Source organism: Ovis canadensis, chromosome 5 (assembly GCF_042477335.2).
Source record: "Ovis canadensis isolate MfBH-ARS-UI-01 breed Bighorn chromosome 5, ARS-UI_OviCan_v2, whole genome shotgun sequence".
Taxonomy (NCBI): Eukaryota; Metazoa; Chordata; class Mammalia; order Artiodactyla; family Bovidae; genus Ovis; species Ovis canadensis.
In genome coordinates this window covers 15,577,556-15,602,980 of record NC_091249.1, presented here as the reverse complement: position 1 = coordinate 15,602,980, position 25,425 = coordinate 15,577,556, and the positions used below count along the sequence as shown (strand labels likewise).

The window sequence follows — 25,425 nt, the reverse complement described above, 5'->3', positions numbered from 1 at the left end:
CGTGGCTAACTTTGGCACAAGAGACCTACCTTTCAGCCTATCTTGGCTTTTGACATGCCTTCCTCACTAAGTGTAATCATTTCTAGCTTTTGATTTAAAGTGAGAGATGTGTGATTCTTTCTTTTACTTGAACATTCAGAGGCCCTTGTAAGGTTATAATTGATCTAATTTCAATATTGTTGCATTTCAGGGAATAGGGAGGCTGGAGGAGAGGGGGAGAGTTGGGGAACAGGCTGTTGGTGGAGCAATCAGGATATATATATATATATATATATATATATAATTTGTTACATTATGGGTGCTGTCTATGGTACCTCAAGACAATTACAATAGTATTATCAAAGATCATTAATCGGAGACCACCATAACAATTACAGTAATAATCAAATAGTTTGGAATATTGTTAACAAACTGTAACACAGAGACACAAAGTGGGCCAAGGCTTTTGGGTAGAAATGGAGTATTTCCTGCCACATCAATAAACAAGAATGTCACAGTCATCAGCGATCCCAGCTCTCCAGGGCAAACAGGAAGCACAACACCTGTGGAACAATACCTGTGATCTGTACTGAAAAACTGGCCCCAGATAGTTGAGATGGACATGCAATGAATGATTGCAGTGAGCCCGGACTCTTGCATTTCCCATAGACATAAAAGTGCTAAACTTCTTGAGATACCTGGTTTTCCTTAATTAACAACAATCTCTTACTGTTCAGATTACCTGCCCCTTGTTGCACACTTCTGTTTAACCTGGCTCCTCCCCCTCACCTACATCCTCCTCGGAGCAGCTCTCTCAGGGTAACTTGAGACTTGGGATGCAAAAATTCCCAGTGAATAAAACATAACTCTTTTAGGTTGTGACCATTTGAAGTCAACACGGAGTTGCCACAAACCTTCAATTAGTAAAAAGTGAAACATCTGCAAAGTGCAAGAAAATGAAGTATGTTTGTATGTACATTTCATAGTCTACTTAGAATCAATATTTTTCACCACCTCAAGTGAAACAGAAAAAACTTAGCCACCATTAGGGTGCTTTACCTGCTCTCCTCTGTATTGTAAGCATCTTATGTATTACATCTACATACACTGAAAACCTCATCTGACAATGCTATCATCTTTGTTTTCAACCATCGAACACATGCTAAAAATTCAAAGGGAGAATTGTGTTTATGTAGATATTTATCATTTCTATTACCCTTCCTTCATTCTTGATGTTTTAAGTGTCCTGGCATCATTTCCTTTCTACCAGGGCAACTTCCTTTAACAATGCAAAAGGGCACGTCTGTTGGCAGTAAATGCTTAGTTTTCTTTCACCTGAGTGTTTCTTATAACATCTTCACTCCTGAATGACCTTTTCAATGGCTCTAGAACTGTAGGTTAACAGTTCTTTTCTTTCAGCATGTTAAAAAGTGTTGTTTCAACTATTTCTGACCTCTATGGTTTCTCATGAGAAAGCCACAATCGTTTGACTCATTCTTCGCTTATAAGTAAAGCGTCATTTCTCCTGGTAGCTCTTTAAGATTTTTTCTTTGTGTTTATTTTTCGGTGCTTTGATAATGATGGATCTGGGCATGAGTTCCTTTGTGTTTTATTCTGTTTGGAACACACCTTGTTTTGGGGTTCGTGAATATGTGGATCTAATCTTTGATTAAATTGAGATGATTTCAGCCATTGTTTCTTCAAACACTTTTTCTGAATTACACTTTTTCTCCTATCCTTTTGGGACTCTAGTAACATAAGTGTTAGACTTCCACTGTTATTCTAGAGGTGCCTGAAGCTCTGTTAATTTTTCTTTCAATTTCTCTCCATTGTTCAGACTGGATAGTTTCTACCAAACTACCTTCAATATCACTGATCATTTTCTCTCTCATTTCCAATTCTGTTAGACTTGGGTTATTGTTATTTTTTCAGTTCTAAGATTTCCATTGGGTTCTTTATATCACTTATTTCTTTGCTGATACAGTCTATCTTTCTATTTGTTTCAGAAATGTTTGCCCTTACTTGTTGGAGCATTTTTACAATAGCTGGCTTAAAGTCTTTGTCAGATAATATGAATTTGCCAGGTTTTACCTTAGCATTGGCATCTATTCACTATCTTTTCCCATGTGAGTTGAGATTTCCTAGTTCTTCACATGTAAAGTAGTTTTGGATGGTGTTATAGACATTTTGAATACTATGTTTACAAGTTCTGATTCTTTTAAAAATCCCGTGGAGAATATGTATGTTATTGTTTTGGCAGGCAATTGATTCAGAGGGGCTTGTTCCTAAAGCTCTGATGGGGTTGCGGTTTTAATGTTAGTTTTATTTTCAAAGCCATTAAGTTGATGTTCAAATTTGTGTGCCACACAGCAGCTAATCTGAGACATGGGCAGCAGTCTATTTTGTACTTTGGTTTGTGGTTGTTCAGTTTTAAGTCATGTCCAACTCTTTGCAACCCCATGGACTATAGCATGCCAGGCTTCCCTATCCTTCACTATCCCCGGGAGTTTGCTCAAACTCATGTCCATTGAATTGGTGATGCCATCCAACCATTTCATCCTCTGTCTTCCCCTTCTCCTCCTGCCCTCAATCTTTCCCAGCATCAGGGTCTTTCCCAGTGAGTCAGTTCTTCACATCAGGTGGCCAAAGTACTGGAGCTTCAGCTTTAGCATCAGCCCTTCCAATGAATATTCAGGGTTGATTTCCTTTAGGATTGACTGGTTTGATATCCTTGCAGTCCAAGGGACTCTCAAGAGTCTTCTCCAATACCACAGTTTGAAAACATCAATTCCTTGGCACTCAGCTTTCTTTAAGGTCCAACTCTCATATCTGTACATGACTACTGGAAAAACTATAGCTTTGACTATACAGACCTTTGTTGGCAAAGTGATGTCTCTGCTTTTTAATATGCTTTCTAGGTTTGTCATCTGGTCCCATTACTTCATGTCAAATAGATGGGGAAACAATGGAAACAGTGACAGACTTTATTTTGGGGGGCTCCAAAATCACTGCAGATGGTGACTACAGCCATGAAATTAAAAGATGCTTGCTCCTTGGGAGAAAAGTTATGACCAAACTAGACAGCTTATTAAAAAGCAGAGACATTTCTTTGCCAACAAAGGTCTTTCTAGTCAAAGCTATGGTTTTTCCAGTAGTCATATATGGATGTGAGAGTTGGACTATAAAGAAAGCTGAGCACCAAAGAACTGATATTTTTGAACTGTGGTATTGGAGAAGACTCTTGACAGTCCCTTGGAGAGCAAGGAGATCCAACCAGTCCATTCTAAAGGAAATCAGTCCTGAATATTCATTGGAAGGACTGATGCTGAAGCTGAAACTCCAATACTTTGGCCACCTGATGTGAATAACTGACTCATTTGAAAAGACCCTGATGCTGGGAAAGATTGAGGGCAGGAGGAGAAGGGGATGACAGAGGGTGAGATAGTTGGATGGCATCACCAACTTGATGGACGTGAGTTTGAGTAAACTCCAGGAGTTGGTGATGGACAGGGAGGCCTTGCGTGCTACAGTCCATGAGGTTGCAAAGAGTCAGACATGACTGAGCACCTGAACTGAACTGAACTAGGTTTGTCATAGCTTTTCTTCCAAAGAGCAAGCATCTTTTAATTTCATGGCTGCAGTCAATCTGCAGTGATTTTGGGGCCCCCCAAAATAAAACCTGCCACTGTTTCCATTTATCCCCATCAATTTGCCATGAAGTGATGTGACCAGATGCCATGATTTTAGTTTTTCGAATGCTGAGTTTTAGGTTTTTCACTCCTCTTGCACCTTCATCAAGATGCTCTTTAATTCCTCTTTGCTTTCTGCCATTAGAGTGGTATCATCTGCCTATCTGAGGTTATTGATATTTCTCATGGCAATCCTGATTCCAGCCTGTGCTTCATCCAGCCCAGCATTTTGCATGATGTAGTCTGCATGTAAGTTAAATAACCAGGGTGACAATATACAGCCTTGATGTACTCTTTTCTGACTTTTGAACCAGGCCATTGTTCCATGTCCATATTTTAATAGAAAATGAGTTTTTATTTAATATTTTAAAAATAATACATTTGTGGCAAGTGTAAATAAAGTTCTAACATAAAAATAAATTGATAATTTGAACCAAGAAAATGATAGAGCCACAAATGCATTTCCAAATGCAAAGCAGTTATCCTATGTTTAGGGATAGTTTATATTAATGTATATTTTTGTTTTTAAGAAAAAGATGATTACAAAAAAAGATGTACAATTGGGTATACAGACAGTTATACCTAAGTTCTATTGGTCAAAAATATATTCTTTTAGAAAATCCATTTTAAACATCTTATACTTTTTTCAGTGCTTTTCTCCAAACACTGGTAGAATGCTCTTTGATGGACTGAACTCAGGAACTGGTTTGGCCATACCTGAATTATACTGATATATACAATACAGGCCTCCAAGCGACAGTCCAGCTCTAACTTGTGAAGCAGGCCCAGTTCAGAATGTTGAACAACCAATAGTACTAATCATCAAAAATTAACAACTTTAGGTATGTTTGTTTTGGATTTCTGTGGTTTAGGCACATCCAAAATTTCTTCATCGTCTGCACTCATTCCTTTTGCCCCAGTGACCAACTGTGACCATTTGATCTTAGTTCTGACTTTTGGGACAATCTTTCTTCAAATGTTCCACAGAGCCTAATAGTCTGCAGCCACCACCATCAGCACAGAATCCTTTGGGATTATCAGGACAAGATCTGGACAGATGTCCCATTTCCCCACAAACAAAACATTTTGCAACAGGAAGTTCACCAAGAGCCGGGTCTACTTTAACCCTGCCCTTGTGGATCCACACTGGTAACGTATTCCAGTGCCCATTTCTTGATTCTCAAGGGCAGCAGGGCAATCTGCAATTCCATGGCCAGCTGTCTACAACGGAAACATACCACTGCATTTTTCTTTGCTGCCTGTCTTTTTGATCGTCTTCCTTCCCAGCAACTGTCATCCTTTAAGGCAACTACAATTTTTCCCCTTGCTTCCTGACTGTTGCTATCATCTCACCATTGTGAACCGTCTGTAAGTTTTGTCTTGGATATTCCATTAATCCATTTGCATCTTCATTTAAATACTCCTTTTTCTTTCTATTCTTTTTGTGTTTTGCTTGGGGTGCATCATTTTTAAGGCCCAGCCTATTGGCTTCAAGTTGTTTACCCTTTGGAAGGTTTTGGCTTTGTCCCTCAAAGGACCCATTCTTCATGTTCTCCCATAATGTTGTGGGGAAGGGTCTTTTGTTCTGTGTGGTAATAACTCATGTCCATCTGGTCAGGGCTTCATCAGAGGTTTGTCAATCACACAAGAATCCTCCAGAGCAGCAGAGTTACCAGGCCCCTGTGGCGGTGGTGGCTCCATATCCAGTTCTAACTGTTGTTGCTTCTTGACCTGCATACAGATTTCTTAGGAGGCAGGTAAAGTGGCCTGATATTCCCATCTCTTTAAGAATTTTCCACAGTTTGTTGTGATCCACATAGTCAAAGGCTTTTGCATAGTCAACAAAGCAGATGTTTTTCTGGAACTCTCTTGCTTTTTCTATGATCCAACGGATGTTAGCAATTTGATCTCTGGCTCCTCTGCCTTTTCTAAATCCAGCTTGAACATCTGGAAGTTCAAAACCTATGATGTACTCTTTAGGGTCAGATCCCAACCTGTGCAGCTTGGGGATTAGCCCAGGAGTTAATTAAAAAACTTTATGACCTCCTCTAGAATTTTCCATTGTCCTGGAGCTCCCTTTTTTGGTCTTCAAGCCAGAGAGCTAGGGCTTTGCTTACCCAGCTTACCCAGTTCTGCTATGCACTTCCCGTGACTATGCCTGAACCTAGGGCTAAACGGTGGGAGGACAAAAGAGAAAGCAAAGTGCCAAGTTCATCCTGCCTTCAGTTGGGCAATAACGCATCTGTTCAGACAGAAAGGCTCCCCTTCCTCGGAGTTTTAGGTTCTTGCAGGGTCCATGAAACGCTGTTGTAGAATTGCTTGTGAGCTGGAGTAGAAAAGAGCACAGGCAAGATGTTTTTAACTGTAGTCTCCTGCTCTCTCTAAGAGACCGCTCACTTGCTCCTTGAGCCAGAATCAGCAGATGTCTCCCAAAGCTCTTTGTGTCACTGTTGATGTCCCTTTTAGTTTTCAGGCTGCCCTGAGTTTAGGCAGGGAACACCAGTGGAGGAAAAATGGTGAGCTCACTGACAATTAGGCGGTACTTCAAATTATGATTTTCTTCTCCAATCTGCCTGTTATTACTTAGTTTTCAAAGTAGCTACTCCATGCATCCTGTTTGATTTTAAGCTGCAGTCAGTGGGAGAGACAGAATGGAGCATACTCACATGATCCTACAACCCAAATGTTGGTGTTTATATTTTTGTAGTTTTATTCTTTTAAAAAATCAATAATGTTTGTTTTCATTACATTAACATTCCACGTTTTCATTACACGGAAACTTTCAAGTTGTGGGAAGTGATAATGGTGATTCTGATAGAAATGTAAAATTTCATTACAGAATATTTTCATTTTAATAAATGAGTTTTTATTTAAAAAAATAGTTAGCAAGACTACTCCAGCAATGCCTGCCTGCTGTGCCCCACATATGTATCCACACTCCCACCACTGAGTCAAGTTTTCAGTTGTTTCTTCCATTTCAGAAGACCCTTCTGTTCGTTTTGAAGATCCAGCTGCAGTGTCGCCTTCTAGAAGAAGCCTTCAGAAATGCAGTAGACACGGGGCTAGGTCCAATGCGTTTGGAGGTGGCCACAAGAGGAGCTGAGTAAACAAAGGGTCTTCTGAGCAGCTGGGGTTATAGACACAGACTTGGGAAGGGCTGGTAGGCTGGGACAGGAGAAGCTGTTGGCAGGTGGGTGTGTGGGCTCCTCCCTGAGCCAGAGTTTCCCCCCATACACAGTGCAGATGACAAGCCCACATAAGCATGGAGAGGCTGTGAGTGTCTGTGCCCAGCGCAGCGCTGGAACTTGATTAGAACCATCACTGGTTACATCCCATGGAATGGCTGGGCCTCCTCTAAAGTCCTTCTCATGGTCTGTGAAGTCCCACCAACTGGGCTCGAAGCCCACCTCTCCAGCCTCGCCCCAAATCCTTTCCTTGCCTACACTACACTTATTCCCACCTCAGGGCTCTGTGCTTCCCCCATGGGGAACACCCTTCCCCCAGGCCTTCACCTGGCTGCTTTCCTCTTATCCCCCATCAAAGCCATCTCTGACCACAGGTTCACATGGTGTTCACTGCCCAGTCATTCTCCACACTGGTGCTGTGCTTAGTCATTCAGTCGTGTCCGACTCTTTGAGACCCCATGGACTGTAGCCCACCAGGCTCCTCTGTCCTTGGTATTTTTCAGGGAAGAATACTGAAGTTGGTTGCCATTTCCTCCTCATTTCGTATTCCTGTGGCATGAAGTTATTGTGTCTCTTATTTACTTGTTTGGCCCCTGTTCCCCCTCATGTGACCATGAGTTCTTGAGGGTGTGGCTCTGCCAGCCCTACTCCAGGCTGTACCACCAACATCTGGAACGGGGCTCACCTAGCACCTGCGGAAGGGCTAAATACAGGAATGAATGAATGAACAAACGACAGCCACGGGGAGGTGACTGGTGCAACAGCGGGCAGAGGAGGGCAGAGAAAGTGCCCAGGGGTGCCTGGCCGGTGGCCAAGGCTGCCAGTGGTGGCCGCACGGCTCCGTGGGGCCAGCCAGCCAGGCGACAGCTGCCAGGGAGGAGAGTGGCTCACTCTGTGAGGGGAAACAGAAGTCTTATTTACCACAGACAATGAGCCTCAAGACTGTGTGAAAAACATTTGTCCCTGAGATGCGTGACTCGAGGGCGCAGGAATGAAAGCGCTAGCTGTTCTTAGCTGAGTCTCCCCCCAGCCCCCGCCCGCCAGCTGAGAGGCCCAGCCCGGCCCGGCCCGCCCAGGCCCCCCGCCCGGGCCCGCGGGAGGCCCCCCACCCTCCCGTGACCGACCAGAGTCAGCCGTGCCCAGGCTTTCCTGCCGCTGAGCCTCCTGACGGCGCTCCCGGCGCAGGCCTCAGCCGAGCCACTGTCTGCGCGAGTGCGGCCGCTCACGTCCCTCTCCTGTCCTCCTCCTCCTCAGGCTGAGTCGGCCCCCTGCTCTCGGCCCCTCCTCACCGCAGGCTGTGACGCGTGTGTCTCTCTCTAGCGAGTGGCTGGGGTCAGGACGACCCTTCTGTGGGCCCTGCCCCGCTGGAGCCTGGAGGGCAGGGGCTCTTGTAAGCACTACAGAGCTGTTCCAAATAGGGGCCCCTGAGTCCCAGAGAATTGGTGCTTAGTTGCTCAGCTCTGTCTGACTCTCTGTGACCCCCAAGGACTGTATCCCCCCAGGCTCCTCTGTACATGGGATTCTCCAGGCAAGAACACTGGAGTGGGTTGCCAGGCCCTCCTCCAGGCCATCTTCCAAACCCAGGGATGGAACCCAGGTCTCCCACATTGCAGGCAGATTTTTTTACCATCTGAGCCATCTGAGCCCCAGAGAGTTGGAGACAGACCAAGTCGGAAGCCACGGCCCCGATTCCAGGTTCAGGGACCACATGGTGAGACCCAGGCCGTGGCTCCCCATTCCAGACATCCTGGGGCCCTCCTCCAGCCCAGGAGCGGGATCCCCACCGCCAGAACCTCCTTAGGGAGGGAGGACCCCGTCGGCAACAGAGGAGGAAACCACTCTCAGTTTAGGTTTTGTGGCCTCCTCCTCATCAGGCCTGAGTCTCGAACGTGATGACAGAGCCTGGGACTTTCAGCTTCCAGAGCTGAGCCCTGAAGGCAGGCCTCAGGTGAATCTGTAAGGTGTGAGTGTTTTGGGGGTGCCAGGCCTTGGGCCTGCTCACCTGGAGGTGGCAGGGCAGGAGGAGCCTCATGTTCAGACACTGCAGACTGGGAGGAAGGGGACATCAACAAGGACCACGGTCCCCACCTCCTGTGGCCTTGGGACCCCGCATAACCCTGGCGATGACAACACCCCAGCAAACCCAGAGTCAGCCTTCTGGGCTGACGGATTTGCTTTCATCAACACCGATAACATCGGGACTGCCTAGGCCACTGTGCTTGGCGACCACTGCCCTGCCTCCCTGCTGAGGGTCAGCCCCCACTGCCTGCATACCCTCAGGGATGCTGCCCATCTGTCTTTGGAGTCTGAGGCAAAAATAGTTAATCGCATCTCTACGTTCTGCATGAGTCACCCACACCTCTTCACAAACGCCTCTCAGGCATTTTCAAAGACAAGAAACAGTAGGCAAAAATAAAGCCTTTATTTTTTTTATCCCTGTGGCTTCTGGGATTTGTTTCAGTATCTGGGGAGGCAAGCCTGGGAGGCTTGGGGATGAGCTCTGTGGGCTACATGGAGCAGGGAGGGGATCTTCCTCATTGCCTGGTGTGGAACAGCCTCCTCACCTGTCTGAGTCTGTTTCTGGATCTATAAAGTGGGCTCATAATAGCCCCCCTTGATGGATCTACTGGGGTCAGAAGTAGAGTCCCCGCTCTATGGGCATGGTGCTGCCCACTCTGTGACGAGATGTACTCAGGCTCCTGGCCAGGAGGTTGAACCAGCTTGCTTCTCTGCCTCGTTCAGGCAAGAACTGCCCCAGCTGCCTAGCCTTCCACTGCTGCTTGGGTTATCCAGCCTTTCTCTGAGGTCAGGCCTCTCTGAGCTGGCCAAGTGCACCTTAAGCTGTCTTATCAGGGCCCAGGAATGACGAGGTAGTTGAGGAAGTGGGGGCATGGAGGTGTAGGGATCCCCAGCAGTTAGGACAGTCTGGGGTGTGCAAAATTCACAGGTGCTGCTGCCCACTGACTCCCCTCAGACCCTTCCGTCAAGCCCAGCCAGGGACTTCCTGCCCCAGCCTGAAAAGAACTGGGTCCACATTCTCCCTTCTCCAGAATCCCTGCCAGGCTCCCCCTGGGAGCTGGAGCCCACCTGGATCTCCCCACACGTGTGGCCTCTTGCCCTATGGCCCTCCCACCTGCCCACCAGCATCCCGTCCCGCCTCTCTGGACCCTCCCTGCCTCCAGGCCTTTGCACCGCTGTACCCTCTTCCTGGATGGCAGAGGCCGAAGTTCAACCTGCTGTCCTTTCCTCCAGGGAGCCTGACTCAATCCCCTCAGCCCTGCTAATGGCCACAGCTCCCTTTCTGGGCTCCCATGCCATTCACACAGTCCTCTGGGCAATCTGTCCTTGGGCAAAGCCTGTGGTCCCTGTGTGGCTCTCTCACCTACTTATTCGTGGCCAGGGAGGGTGCAGTTCACCACTTGTGTCCCTCATACTGATCCAGGCGGGCAGCTGCCAAGCACATCCACAATGGTCAGTCCAGGTAGATCAAGAGGTTGACAAGCAGGGGTCAGGTGTCCTGCCCCTGTAAACGGTGGATCTGCTGACCTTGTTTACACAAGGGTTTTCACGAGAATCAGCATTTCTGCCTTTACTGAAGAGCTCAGAAGAGCCAGCCACATCAAGCCTCCCTTCTTTCTTGGCACTTGTCCCTCTACCCAGGGAGGCCACCAGCCTGCTGTCCCCATCATCTGGCTGGCCTGATTCAGCCCTCTGTGGTCACTGGGGTTCAGGTGCCTCAGGGGACCCAGTGTTTTGGGAGACCAGACACCAGACCCTCGCACTGACTGCATATCCCTGGGGGTCACACAGACATTGCTCCCTAGGACGTTTGCTCCTAGCTAGAGACATCTGTCAGGGGTCTGGAAAGATTTATATATATATATATATATATTATATATATATATATATATATATATAGTAGTTTATTAGCTTGAACAGCAAGCTATCTTACATCTTTTAGGAAGAAAAAACACTACATTTAAAAACGCATCACCCACTGAATTTGGCGGAGAAGGCAGTGGCACCCCACTCCAGTACTCTTGCCTGGAAAATCACATGGATGGAGGAGCCTGGTAGGCTGCAGTCCATGGGATCGTGAACAGTTGGACACGACTGAGTGATTTCACTTTGACTTTTCATTTTCATGCACTGGAGAAGGAAATGGCAACCCACTCCACTGTTTTTGCCTGGAGAATCCCAGGGACGGGGGAGCCTGGTGGGCTGCCATCTATGGGGTCGCACAGAGTCGGACAAGACTGAAGCGACTTAGCAGCAGCAGCAGCAGCACTGAATTTGGACACAATTAAAATGTGTCCTAAGCATTTCCTTGGGGAAGGGACACAACACCTCAATTAAGAGAAACATTCGTAAGGTCTAGGTTTTTATTTTTACACCCATCGTGCCATGGATTCGCAGGAATCAGCTCCAGGAGTTCAGGCTCCTTTCCATTGGTCCTCAGTGTGCTTCTTTGGGTGGAGCAGGCCAGCACTTCAGCTGAAGCCAAGTCCCTTTTCCTTTGACTTCCTTCTATTTCTGATCATTTTTCTTCGCACATTTCAGGAAGCTATCTTGGCTCTTAGAGTCCTTAATATGCTCAATACGCACATTAATTCTCTTGGCAAGAATCTTGCCTTGACTTGATTGCTTACAATGATGCCTACAGCATGCTGGGTGACACTGCAGACTCGCCCACTTTCGCCATGGCAACCTTTGTGGCGCATTCCTTCTTGAACAGTACCCATTCCCTTGATAGCCACAATATCACCCTTCTGGTAGATTCACATGTATGTGGCCAAAGGAACAACTCCACGTTTTCTAAAAGGCCCAGAGGTCACTCAGCGGGTGTCCCTCCTCTTCCCCTTTGTGTTGCTCATTTTGGCAAATTACTGGAAGATGGTGGTTCCAGCTGAAAGGCAGGAAACATCTTAATGGACAGAGAAATAATTTCATTTCTCCCTGAATTTGGAAATCTGAAGGAAGTAATTAAAACCTATGGGATGGTCCCAGAGCACTGGGCAGTTGAATGACGGGGAGAGAGCGCTGCAGCACCCCCCACTACCCTCCCCCACCAGATGGATGGCAGCACTGGAGCAGGAGGGCCCAGCAACGGCAAGCAGGGCCACTCAGCTGCAAATAGCTCCAGGAAGCAAGAAGCTGCTTTTAAAATACCCCTCATTCCTGCTATAAGAGGAAGTTCTCACAGCTGAACTTTAACAAATTCGTTGTTGTCTTTTCTGGGAAGAATGAAGTCATCCGTGTTATAATAAAACAAAGAAACATACTGTTTTTCTCTGGCTTCTCTCAGGAACCTTGAGTACAGAGAAAAGGCTCTTGTCAGAGAAGCCGGGAGGATGTGTGAGTGTATCCGAGGCCCAAACCGGTGGCTCGGCTGGGCATGCCGGGTCAGTCCTGGCCCGCGCTGCAGCCTCTGAACTTGGGGGCCCTCACCCACGGCCAGCACATGTAGCTTGTGCACAAATGTGACTGTGATCTCGTTCCCTCTAGGACTGCTGAAAAGCAGTTTGATTGTCACCTGCAGGGGGACACGAAAGGGGTCTTATGGTTGTCACAGAAGGGGAAACTGAGGCTCAGAGAGAGGGCCTGACCTGTGCTAGGACACCTAATTGGACTTGGTGGGGGACAAGATAGCCCCCACCCCTTCCATGGATTCAAACTAATATTGGGCTTTTATTGACTTCTGAAATGGTCTGGGGTAGCCCACAGCCAGGATGGATTCTGACTTGAGAGGTTCTCCATGCAGAGACCCAGGCAGCTTGTGTGGGAAAGGCCCAGGCCGGATGAGGGGCTACTGAGATCACAGGCAGTTGAGGCTGGCCCAGTGCACATGGCCAACGCCAGGCGTCCATGCAGAGCAGGGCCTCCCCAGCCACTGTCCTAAAAGACAGTCAGGGAGGCAGTAGTGTTAGAGCTTGAGTCCTGTGTAAAGACAGCACTTGGGCATGGCCACCTTTGCAAAAGCCAGTGAGCCTCTGCCTCTAAAGATGAAACCTCTTACACTGGGGGTTCAGTTCAGTTCAGTTGCTCAGTGTCCAACTCTTTGAGACCCCATGGACTGCAGCACACCAGGCTTCCCTGTCTATTACCAACTCTTGGAGCTTGCTCAAACTCATGTCCATTGAGTCAGTGATGCCATCCAACCATCTCATCCTCTGTCATCCCCTTCTCCTCCTGCCTTCAATCTTTCCCAGCATCAAGGTCTTTTCAAATGAGTCAGTTCTTCACATCACATGGCAAAAGTGTTGGAGCTTCAGCTTCAGCATCAATCCTTTCAGTGAATATTCAGGACTGATTTCCTTTAGGCTGGACTGGTTGGATCTCCTTGTAGACCAAGGAACTCTCAAGAGTCTTCTCCAACACCACACCCTAGGGGTAGGGTCATCCTGATCAGATGTGAGCACTGGACATCTGTCTCTAACCTCAGCATCTGGGGAAGGCTGGTCATCAATTGGAGCTGCATTCCTGGAAAATGCAGATACTGAGGTCTCACACCAGCTTTGGACAGCCCAGGTGGTTCTGATGCCCAACCAGCCAAAGCCTCCACCTAGAGGAGTCCCAGAAATGGGGACCCTCCAACTGCCACCCATCCGAGAGCCCACAGGCAAGGCCCACCCACCTCAGAGCTTCCTAATAAAGTGGACACAGTGCACCACCTCACTTGTGGACAGGAAGACACTGGTGTGAATCAGCTGCCTCGTGCCAAACAAACTCACAGCCCAGATACGGTTACCTCTTCCCTCAAACCTCTGTGTCCAACCATGCCGCTGCTCTCATCCTCCCTGTTTCCTATGAGGCGACTGTGGTTGAGTGACTTGTGCACTGCAGTGCGGGGAGCTGGGGGAGCCAGGCCAGGACACAGTGTGTCACCCAGAACCCAGCTCATGCCACCTCCTCCACTCCAGGCCCTGGGCCACATGATTCAGTGCAAGGAATCGCCAAGGAGGAGTGTGAAGAAGTGAGGGCAGCCACCAGGAGAAGTCTTCGCAGGGCTGGGGACACCTATATGCCAGGTATCAGAAGGGTGACAAGGGTGAGGCTCCCCTGTGCACACCTGTCCTCTGCACACCCGCTCTGTGCAGCCCCCTGCATCCCTCCAAGAACCAGGCTCAGGACCTTCAGGACATGACACCCTTCACTCCAGTGTTTTCTGAATGACACATTCCAGGATCATTTTCATATTTCCAGGCCTGACGACTCTCTGCACAGCTATTTACTTAGTCATGTTCTTCATGTCCATTCACATTTTAAAATTAGTATCACTCTTACTGATATTATCTATGAACTCATGCGTCTAATGTGCTGGCCATGTGCTTTTGAAAATGTGTTCAAATAAGCATACTGACACATGTCGGTGACTGAAGAGTGAATACTGTTAAGGCGGTCAGTGCTCAGCACTGCTCGAGTGACTCAAGGGAGAATAAATGTATTACAGCCAGTCCTCGGCATTGCTGGCCCCTGAAGACAGCGGCTGGCGCTGAGGTGGATTATAGGTCCTCCAGTCTCGGAGTCTCAGGTGAACCAAGCTGCTTCCTTGACATGCCCGAGATGCACAGGGACCTCAGCTGGCCACAACCTCCAGCAGCAGGTGGCCCCTGCGGCAGAGGCCACACAGGCCATGCCCTCGCCTAGGTACACGTTCCACGTGGGCTCCAGGCCACGGAGGGCCTGGCAGGGCACTGAATGGTCCAGCCATGCTGAGTGCTACTTTTGTCTTGGCCCAAGCGGCTGTCAGTCGTGTCTTCGGGACAACAAAGACTGGGCTGTGTGGGCTGCCAGGCCAGCCCAGGCACCACATGTCACACCTCTAAGACTCGCTGGGATAAGGCGGGGAGGAGTCGCTGCTTGTGCAGACGGGCCCTGCTGCTCAGGGGACAGGCAGTTCTGGGACTAACACTTCAGAAAGACTCCGCCACAAAGACACTCTGAAAACATCAGCGTGTTGGCAGTGTTAGCTGTCCAGGCCAGGCCCATCTGAGCACCCTCCTGGCCCCCTCTGGTCCTGGAGGTGGGGGCTACACAGAGCAGGGGCTTCCAGGGATGACAACTTTGACAGCATGTGGGTGACTGAGATGTGGGGGTGAGACTCGGCGAGAGAAAGGAGTGGCTGGCAGAGGGGCGGGGAGGGGGATGCTAGCCTAAAGGCCACGGGACAACAGGAGCTACTTAGCAACAGCCACAGAGCAACGGGGTCTCCTTAGAGAGACAGCTCCTCTCGGGAAGCCGCCTGTTAACTGGCTCCATTTCTAGCCTCCTCTCAGTCCAAGCAGCCCCAGCAGGGGCCCTCAGGTGAGGGTCTGCAAAGTCCCTCTGGCCAGGCTACAGTGGTTCCAGGACAAAGTGAGGCTAGGGCATGGAAAGTGAGAGGAAGCACCTGGATTCCTTCTTGTCCACACCAAGACCTGGCCTCTGCTGCAGCGGCCCAGGGTCACGGGCCTCTGTGGCTTCTGCCTACTCAGCATCTATTCCTCCTTATGGCATCAGAGACCATTCTGTCCTTTCTTTCTTGCCTGTGGTATTAAGGGCATGTGGTCCCAGTGGCTACTTGGGGTAGGAACTAGCTTTCCCTACAGTGCTTTGGGATGGGTGTGTGATTCGGGTGCAGCCACTCAGGGCATCCCTGGTGGCTCAGACGGTAAAGCGTCTGTCTACAATGTGGGAGATCTGGGTTTGACACCTGGGTCAGGAAGATTCCCTGAAGAAGGAAATGGCAACACACTCCAGTACTCTTGCCTAGAAAATCCCATGGATGGAGGAGTTTGGTGCAGGCTACTGTCCATGGGGTCGCAAAGAGTCGGGCACAACTGAGCGACAGAGAGAGAGACTCAGGGCATGCCACCCCAGCCTTAGGAACAGATCCATGCGTAGGCACTTCACTGGGGTGGGCCACCAGACAATTCCTGGGACAGGAATTTGAACTGTTGGGGCAGAGACTCTGCCTTCTGCTAGGGAAAAGGAGGGGCAGGAGGTAAACGTAAGGCTGCCAAGGGCCTTCTGGTACAGGAAGCCCAAGTGGGGAAAGCAGAGCCAACCAGCAGAGGGCCAGGGACCAGGTCCCAGAGCTAGCTGTGTCTGATGTCCACCCCTAGACTTTTCTTTTTAGTTTTAAAAATATTTACTTATTTTTAATTGAAGCATAATTGCTTTACAATATTGTATTGGTTTCTGCCAAACAGCAACATGAATCAGCCATGGGTACACCCCTAGACTTTTTATTTACAGACGCAAAGACATCCTCCTTTTGTGCTTCACCTGCATCTGCTTGAGCTGAGATTCTGCACATGCAATGGCAAGAATCCTAAGACCTGAGGCTCTGGAGACACATGGTTTTGGAGTACACCGCCAGCAGCAGCGGGTGGGCTACACCCCATCAGCTATGGGCTGTGGGAACACATAGGCTGACCAGGGCAGACATGCATTTGGCCCTTAGCTGTGAGCCCCTGGGAGGTCCCTTTCCCTCTCACATTCTCTTCTACAAAGATATTAAAATTTAAAAAATAAAAAACTAAAAAAAAAAAAATGGTTCTAAGAAGCCCAGCTCACAGGCTGACGTGCCAAGGCGACATCTGCTCTGAAACTCAATGGAAGGAAGGACCAGACATGGGCGGGACATCCTGGGAGTTGGGGAAGGGCTGTGCAGGGGGGCAGCAGGTGTCAAGGCCCCAGAGAAGGGAGCAAGCCAAGAAGAGCAAGGCCACCGTGGCGAGAGCAAGGTGAGCAGCGCCCTCCCCGTGGGGCAGGGGACGAGCAAGAGGCAGGTTTGGTCAAGTGCTGTGGGATGGGCCTGGTAGGTCTCTGCTGGGTGAAGAATGGACAGAGGAGAGTCCTGACTGTAGGATGAGCTGAATCAGGGGGTGGAGAGAGTGGCTGCATCCTGGGCAAGGCGATGCCCACAGGCCGTGCTGATGTGTGGACGGCAAGGGTGTGGCTACTCAGGCGGGCACTTGGCCACCCGGGGGACTTGGCTGACATGAGGGAAACCGCAGGAAGATGTGAGAGTCGGGGGAAGCCCAGAGTAGAGCAGTGGAGGAAGACAAGGCTGATTATTGGGCCAGCCAGATGGACAGAGGAGGAGAGCTCGAGGGCACGGTGACCCTCTGTGTGATGCACCAAGGTTTGGAGGACAAGCTCCAGAGCAACAGATGGGTGGCATGAAGGCGGAAGCTGGCATGGATGTATACCTTTGACCATAATAACTACTCTGGGACCCTGTCCATGGAGAATGCAACCATTGACAGCTCCTGCCAAGAACAAAGACATCCACCACATTGCAAAGAGTGCAGAGCACCTGGCCACAGGCCCTGGCTAAGCAAAGGGTCATCCCTCTCTCCAACAGAACGCCATGCAGTAGTGGCAGGAGCACAGGAGATGGTGAGCACATCTGCAGCTGAGGAGTGAGAAAAGCCAGTTATGATTCAGGCTATGCTCAGAATGAGTGAAGCTTTGCACAAGAAAAATACACCTCCACACACCCAAAATCACTGCAGATGGTGACTGCAGCCATGAAATTAAAAGACGCTTACTCCTTGGAAGGAAAGTTATGGCCAACCTAGACAGCATATTCAAAAGCAGAGACATTACTTTGCCGACTAAGGTCCGTCTAGTCAAGGCTATGGTTTATCCTGTGGTCATGTATGGATGTGAGAGTTGGACTGTGAAGAAGGCTGAGCACCAAAGAATTGATGCTTTTGAATTGTGGTGTTGGAGAAGACTTGAGAGCCCCTTGGACAGCAAGGAGATCCAATCAGTCCATTCTGAAAGAGATCAGCCCTGGGATTTCTTTGGAGGGAATGATGCTGAAGCCGAAACTCCAGTGCTTTGGCCACCTCATGCGAAGAGTTGACTCATTGGAAAAGACTCTGATGCTGGGAGGGATTGGGGGCAGGAGGAGAAGGGGACGACAGAGGATGAGATGGCTGGATGGCATCACTGACTCGATGGATGTGAGTCTGAGTGAACTCCAAGAGTTGGTGATGGACAGGGAGGCCTGGCGTGCCGCGATTCATGGGGTCACAAAGAGTTGGACACGACTGAGCGACTGAACTGAACTGAACTGAAGTGAACTCAAGCTTTTATCAAGTTTAGTAGAAAAGCTTTTGTATACTTTATATACATAATATGTATAACATATATTTTAGAAAACTTATGAATTTTTGCTTAACTAAAAAAATTATGACATTTTGATTCCACTTGTTTGAATTAGTATGAATAGAATGCTAGATTTCTAATTAAAAAAATAGATATGCAACAAGCAACAGCGGTTTACAGTATAGCACAGGGGCCAATAGTCAATATCTTGTAATAATATATTGTTCAGTCACTCAGTTGTGTCCAACTCTTTGTGACCCCATGAACTGCAGCACACCAGGCTTCCCTATTTTTCAACATAATGGAAAATAATTTCAAAAATAACATGCATATATGTATAATTTAATTGCACACACAAAAAACAATTCTACTTTTTGAAATTTAGTAATGTTTATCTTTTTGCCAATTTTTCTAAGTATCCTATAGACATCTAATAATAATGTATGAAATAAAAAATTTTAAATAAATGTATATAGGATATGCATAATATAAATAAATTAAATATCAATCTATTATAATTAAACTATTAATGACATCATTCAAGATGTTTCTATTCTTATTTTTTTCTGCACTTGATAAAATATTCTCACTATGATTATCAATTTTTTCTACTTCCTTATATTTCTTCTGATTTTTGCTTTATGTATCTTTGTTTCTTTGTTAAGGTATCTAATGGATTATGATGTCTATCTTCTTTGTGAAACTAACTTTTAGCACTGAAAATATTCATCTTTGTTTCATTTAAAATAAATTAATTCTGAAAACAAAAACAAAGGAACAAAACGTCTGGACTGCATAATGATCTGTACTTTTATCTAGTTCGTTTTACTTTTCTATTTCATATTCAGGGCTCCCATTTTGCTTAGTTTATGTCTTCCATTTCTTCGTCTCTCTTTTTTGATGTTCTTTCTCAAGCCTTTATCAAGCACAGTAGAAAAGCGTTTGTATATATAGTATGTATAATATAATATCTATTTTGGAAAACTTTTGAGTTTTTGCCTAGCTAAAAATTTAGGACATTTTGATTCCACTCATTTGACCTAGTATGAACAGAGTGCTATAGTTCTAATTAAAAAAACAGACATGCAACAAGCAACAAAGTTTTACTGTATAACACAGGGAACCATAGTCAATATCTAGTAATACTTATAGTGGAAAATAATCTGAAAAATAACATATATTTATATATATATATATATATATATATATCTCAATCACCTTGCTATGTACCTGAAACGTTGTAAGTCAACTATACTTCAATAAATCTACATATTAAGAAAAAACTAAAATTAGATTGCAAATATGAGTGATACCATATGATATTTGTCTTTTTCCGTCTTACTTCACTTACTGATAGCCTCTTGGTCCAAGCACACTGCTGCAAATGGAATTATTTCATCCTTCTTTACGGCTGGGTGGTAGTTCCACTGTATATATGGACCATGTCTTCTTTACCCACGCCTCCACTGATGGCTGTTTAGGCTTCTTCCTTGTCTTGGCTATTGTATAACGCTGCAGTGAACGCTAGGGTGCATGCACTTTTGCAGATTGTGGTTTTCTCTGGATATGTGCCCAGGAGTGGGACTGCTGGATCATATGGTAGCTTTATTTTTAGCTTTTTAAGGAACCTCCACACTGTTCTCCATCATGGTTGTACCAATTTGCATTCCCACCAACAGTGTAGGATGGTTCCCTTTTCTCCACACCCTCCCCAGCATTTATTGTTTGTAGTTTTTTTTGATGATGGCCATTCTGACCGGTCTACAAGGAGATGATACCTAATTGTAGTTTTGATTTGCATTTCTCTAATAATTGATGATGTCGAGCATCTTTTCATGTGCTCTTTGACCATCTGTATGACATCATTGGAGAAATGTCTGTTTAGGTTTTCCGCCCATTTCTGACTGGGTTGTTTGTGTTATGACATGGAGCTGCATGAGTTGTCTGTGTGTTTTGGAGAGTAATCCCTTGTTGGTTGCTTCATTTGAAACTATTTTGTCATATATTTTCATTTTATTTACGGTTTGCTTTGCTGTGTAGAAGCTTTTAAGCTTAATTAGGTTCCATTTGTTCATTTCTATTTTCATTACTTTAGGAATTGGAGCCAAAAAAATCTTGGTGTGATTTATGTTTTCCTCTAAGACCTTTATAGTATCTGGCCTTACTAGGCTTACCAAAATGGCACTTAATCCATCTTGAGTGTATTTTTGTGTATGGTGTTAGAGACTTCTAATTTCATTCATTTACATGTAGCTATCCAGTTTTCCCAACAAGAAAATGAAAAGGTGCTTAACATCATCAGTCATTAGGGAAATACAAATCAAAACCATGGTGAGATACCACTTCACATCCACAAAGATGGCCACAATCAACAACATGGAAAGTAAGTGTTAGTAAGGATGTGAAGAAATTAGAACCCCTGTTCATTGCTACTGGGGTTGCGAAATGGTCAGCTGCTACGGAAAACAGTTTGGTGCTTCCTCAGTAAGTTAATCACAGAACTACTATACGAACCAGCAGTTCTACTCCTAGTTATATACCTAAAAGGACTGAAAACAGGTATTTAAACATACTTGAATTCATGTACTTGAAAAACAAGTACACGAATGATCAAAAGGTGTTAACAACCTAAAAATCCATAAACAAACTAAAGATGAATGGATAAATAATTGTGGTACATACATACAATGGAATATTATTAATCCATAAAAGCAATGAAGTACTGATATATGCTACAACATGGATGAGCCTCAGAACATTTAGAAACCAGATATGAAAGGTCGCATACTGTAGGATTCTTCTTTCATTTATATGAAATATTCAGAATAGGTACACCTACAGAGCTAAACACAGATTAGCGCTGCTAGGGGCTAGTGGCGGAGAGGGCAATGGCACCCCACTCCAGTACTCTTGTCTGGAAAATCCCATGGACAGAGGAGCCTGGTAGGCTGCAGTCCACGGCATTGCTAAGAGTCAGACACGACTGAGAAACTTCATTTTCTCTTTTCACCTTCATGCACTGGAGAAGGAAATGGCAACCCACTCCAGTGTTCTTGCCTGGAGAATCCCAGGGACAGGGGAGCCTGGTGGGCTGCCATCTATGGGGTCACACAGAGTCAGACACGACTGAAGCAATTTAGCAGCAGCAGCAGGGGCTAGTGAATGGCAGAGTTGGGAGCAACTGCTTAAGGGGTTGGGGTTATATTTTGGGGTGATAAAAACGTTTTGTAACTAGACAGAGGTTGTGGTTACCCAACCTTTGTAATTTACCATATTAGCAGACTAGAAAGGAAAAACTATATGATCATCTCAAGGATGCCAAGAAATATTTGATAAAATTCAAAAGCCATTCCTGATTAAAAAAATAAATAAACAAAACCAAAAAATGCTCAGCCATCTAGGAAGAGAAAGGAAGTTTCCCAACTTGATAGAGGGCATCTATGAGAATCTTACAGCTCATATCATATCAAATGGTGAAAAACTGAATGTGTTTCTTTTAAGATCGGGAAAGGCAAGAATGTCCACTCTTATTCATTCTATTCAACATCATACTAGAAGTTTCACTAGTGCAATGGGGTAAGATGAAATGAAAGGCAACTATAAAGTTTCTAGAAGAAAACATGGGAGAAAAATCTTTAGATAAAAATTTCTTAAATAGCAAAATGTAACTGAAAAGAAAAAACTGATAGAGTGGACTTCATCAAAATTAAAGTGTTCTGTTCCCCAGACACTTTGAAAAGAACACATGACAGTCATGTAATAAGGGGAGAATTTATAAATCACTTACTAATAAAGAACTTGTATCCAGAATATACGAGGAACTCTCAAAAAGTAATAAGAAAACACACTTGAGTTTTCAATGTGCAAAATATTTGAACAGACATTTTATCTAAGAAGACAAGACACACAGATGGCAAACAGGCATAAGAAAAGATGTCCAAATAATCAGCCATTAGGGAATGAAAACTGAAACTACAATGAGATCGCAATCTACATCTATTAGAACAGATAAAATGAAAAAACTGACATACCAAATGTAACAAGGATGTCAAGCGAGTTGAACTTCCATTAACTGAGTGGGAATCCTGGGGCCCATCTTGGAATGTGGTCTACCACACCAACGAGCTGTGCAAGAGCAACAGGGATTCTGCTCACCAATGAGAAGGAAGAGACTGCTGATACACAGGCAACATGGACATACTTGAAAATACTTACGCAGAGGGAAAGGAGCCCGATGGATATTCTGGTTGTAGTGATGGCTTCATGAGTGTTCACATGTGTCATGCCTATGACGTCAGTATGTGTTGCTGTTGTTCAGTCGCTAAGTCACGTCCAACTCTTTGTGACACCATGCTCTATAGCACGCCAGGCTCCTCTGTCCTCCACTACCTCTCGGAGTTTGCTCAAATTCATGTCCACTGAGACAGTGACGCTATCTAACTGTCTCATCCTCTGCTGCCCTCTTCTCCCTTTGCTTTCAATCTTTCCTAGAATCTGGATCTTTTCCATCGTGTTGGCTCTTTGCATCAGGTGGCCAGAGCATCAGTCTTTCCAATGAATATTCAGGGTTGATTTCCTTTAGGACTGACTGGTTTGACCTCCTTGCTGTCCAAGGGACTCCCCAAAGTCTTCTCTAGCACCACAGTTCGAAAGAATCAATTCTCTGGCGTTCAGTCTTCTTTATGGACCAACTCTTACATCCATACATCACTACTAGAAAAATCACAGCTTTGACTATATGGACCTGTGTTGGTAAAGCAATATCTCTGCTTTTTAAAAAATAAGCTGTCTATGTTTGTCATAGCTTTCCTTCCAAGAAGCAAGTGTCTTTTAATTTTGTGGCTGCAGTCACTGTCCCAAGAAAATAAAATCTTGTTGCCTTCCTATTCACCATGAAGTGATGTGGCCAGATGCCATGATCTTAATTTTTTTAATTTTGAGTTTCAAGCCAGTTTTTTCACTCTTCTTTCACCCTCATCAAGGGGCTCTTTAATCTGTCTTCACCTCCTGCCATTAGAGTGGCATCATGTGTATATCTGAAGTTGTTGCTATTTCAGCCAGCAATCCTGATTCCAGCTTGTGAGTCTTCCAACCAGCATTTTGCATGATGAATCCTGCATGTAGGTTAAACCAGCAGAGCAACAGTATACAGCCTGGTCGCACTCCTTCCCCAATTCTGAACCAGTCAGTTGTTCCAGGCTCCATTCCAGCGATTGTTTCTTGACTCACAAACAGGTTTCTCAGGAGACACGTGAAGGTCAGTTATACAGATTTTTTAAAAAAGAAGCTTATAAAATCTGATATTTGATACAGTTATTGGAAAACATTTATTAATAAGTTTTTAACTTATGTAATAAGTTTTCAACTGCAGTTTTTGTGAAATTCACATACATATTAGTTACCAATGATGACACAATATTCAAACTGAGACATGCTGTAAGCATACACGGACGTCTGATTTTAAAGCTCATGCGAAAAAGGAATGTAAAATATGCCATTGGCAATTTTATATTGATTACATAGTAGGATGATAATATCCTGGATATGTTTGGTTAAATAAAGTGTATTGCTGATCTTAAATTCACCATTTTTAATGTGGCTAGAAGAAAATTTCAAATTATTCACAGAGCTCCATGATATTTCTACTGGACAGTGCTGCTCTAGCTCAGACTGCTCAGTTAGGCAAGTATGGGGGGTAGAAAAAAACAAGTTCATTGACAACAGAAAGAGACAAGCAGCCAATTTCAGAACATGGGACATTTTACAGAACGGATGTCTCTTGTTTCTCTATGGAGAAACAAGATGAAATGTTTCTCATTTCTCAATGGAGTAAAGACCAAAAAATTCCTTAAGAAAACAAAAGATAGGGGAGGGAGATCATTTACAGAATAAAATAGAGAATAATAAAGTAAAAGAGAGTTAAGAGTTACAACCCTCTTCACAGATCACTGCCTTGTGGTGGCAAAGGAATCTGTATAACTTGATGAAGCTATGACCTATGCTGTGCAGGGCCACCCAAGACAGACAAGTCACAGTGGAGAGCTCTGACAAAATGTGATTCACTGGAAGAGGGAATGGCAAACCATCCCAGTATACTTGCCATGAGAACCTCATGAACTGCATAAAACAACGGAAAGATATGACACTGAAAGGTGAATCCCCCAGGTCTGAAGGTGTCCAATATGCTACTGGGGAAGAGCGGAGAACTACTAATAGTCCCAGAAAGAATGAAGCATCTGGTCAAAGCATAAATGATGCTCAGTTGCGGATGTGTTTGGTGATGAAAATATAATCTGATGCTGCAAAAAACAGCACTGTATAGGGACCTAGAATGTTAGGCCTATGAATCAAAGGCAAATTGGACATGCTCAAGGAGGAGATGGTTAAGAATAAACATTGACATCTTAGGAATCAGTGAACTAAAATGGACAAGAATGGGCAAATTTAATTCAGATGACCATTATATCCACTACTGAGGGCAAGAATCCCATAGAAGAAATGGAGTAGCCCTCATAATCAACAATAGAGTCCAAAATGCAGCATCAAAAATGACAGAATGATCTCCGTTTGTTTCCAAGGCAAGCCTTTCAACATCACAGTAATCCCAGTCTACACCCCTACCACCGATGCCAAAGAAACCGAAGTTGATCAGTTCTATGAAAAACTAGAAGACTGCCTAGAACTAACACCAAAAAGAGATGTTCTATCCATCACTGGGGACTGGAATGCAAAAGTAGGAAGTCAAGAGATACTTGGAATAACAGGCAAGTTTGGCCTTGGAGAACAAAATGAAGCAGGGCAAAGGCTAACTGAATTCTGCCAAGAGAATGCACTGGTCAGAGCAAACACCCTTTCTCAACAACACAAGAGATGATTTTACACATGGACATCTCCAAATGGCCAATACTGAAATCAAATTGATTATATTCTTTGTAGCTGAAGATGGAGAAGCTGTACACATTCAGCAAAAACAAGAACCTGGAATCACTGTGGCTCAGATCATTAGCTTTTCATAGCAAAATTCAGGCTTAAACTAAAGAAAGCAGGGAAAACCACTAGGCCAGCCAGATATGACTTAAATCAAATCCCCTATGAATATGCAGTGGAGGTAATGAATAGATTCAAGGGATTAGAACTTGTAAACAGTGTGTCTGAAGGACTATGGATGGAGGTCCCTAGTATCGTAGAGGAGGCAGCGAACAAAACCATCCCAAAGAGAAAGAAAAGCAAAAAGGCAAACTGGTTATCTGAGGAGGCCTTACAAATAGCTAAAGAAAGAAGAGAAGCAAAAATCAAGGGAGAAAGATTTCCAAAGAACAGCACGGAGAGACAAGAAGGCTTCTTCAATGAATAGTGTATAAAACTGGAAGAAAACACCGAAGGGGAAAGACTACAGATCTCTTCAGGAAAACTGGAGATATCAAGGGAATATTTTGTCCAAAGATGGGCAAAATAAAGGACAGAAATGG

At 45.4% G+C, this 25,425-nt stretch overlaps 1 protein-coding gene and 1 pseudogene across 6 annotated transcripts in view; both read right to left on the bottom strand.

Moving 5' to 3' along the window:
* RASGEF1C (RasGEF domain family member 1C) overlaps positions 1-25,425 on the bottom strand; it is a 101,023-nt gene that overhangs the window by 58,622 nt on the left and 16,976 nt on the right. The window lies entirely within an intron of this gene.
* On the bottom strand, positions 4,458-13,754 carry LOC138440619 (zinc finger CCHC domain-containing protein 9-like; annotated as a pseudogene).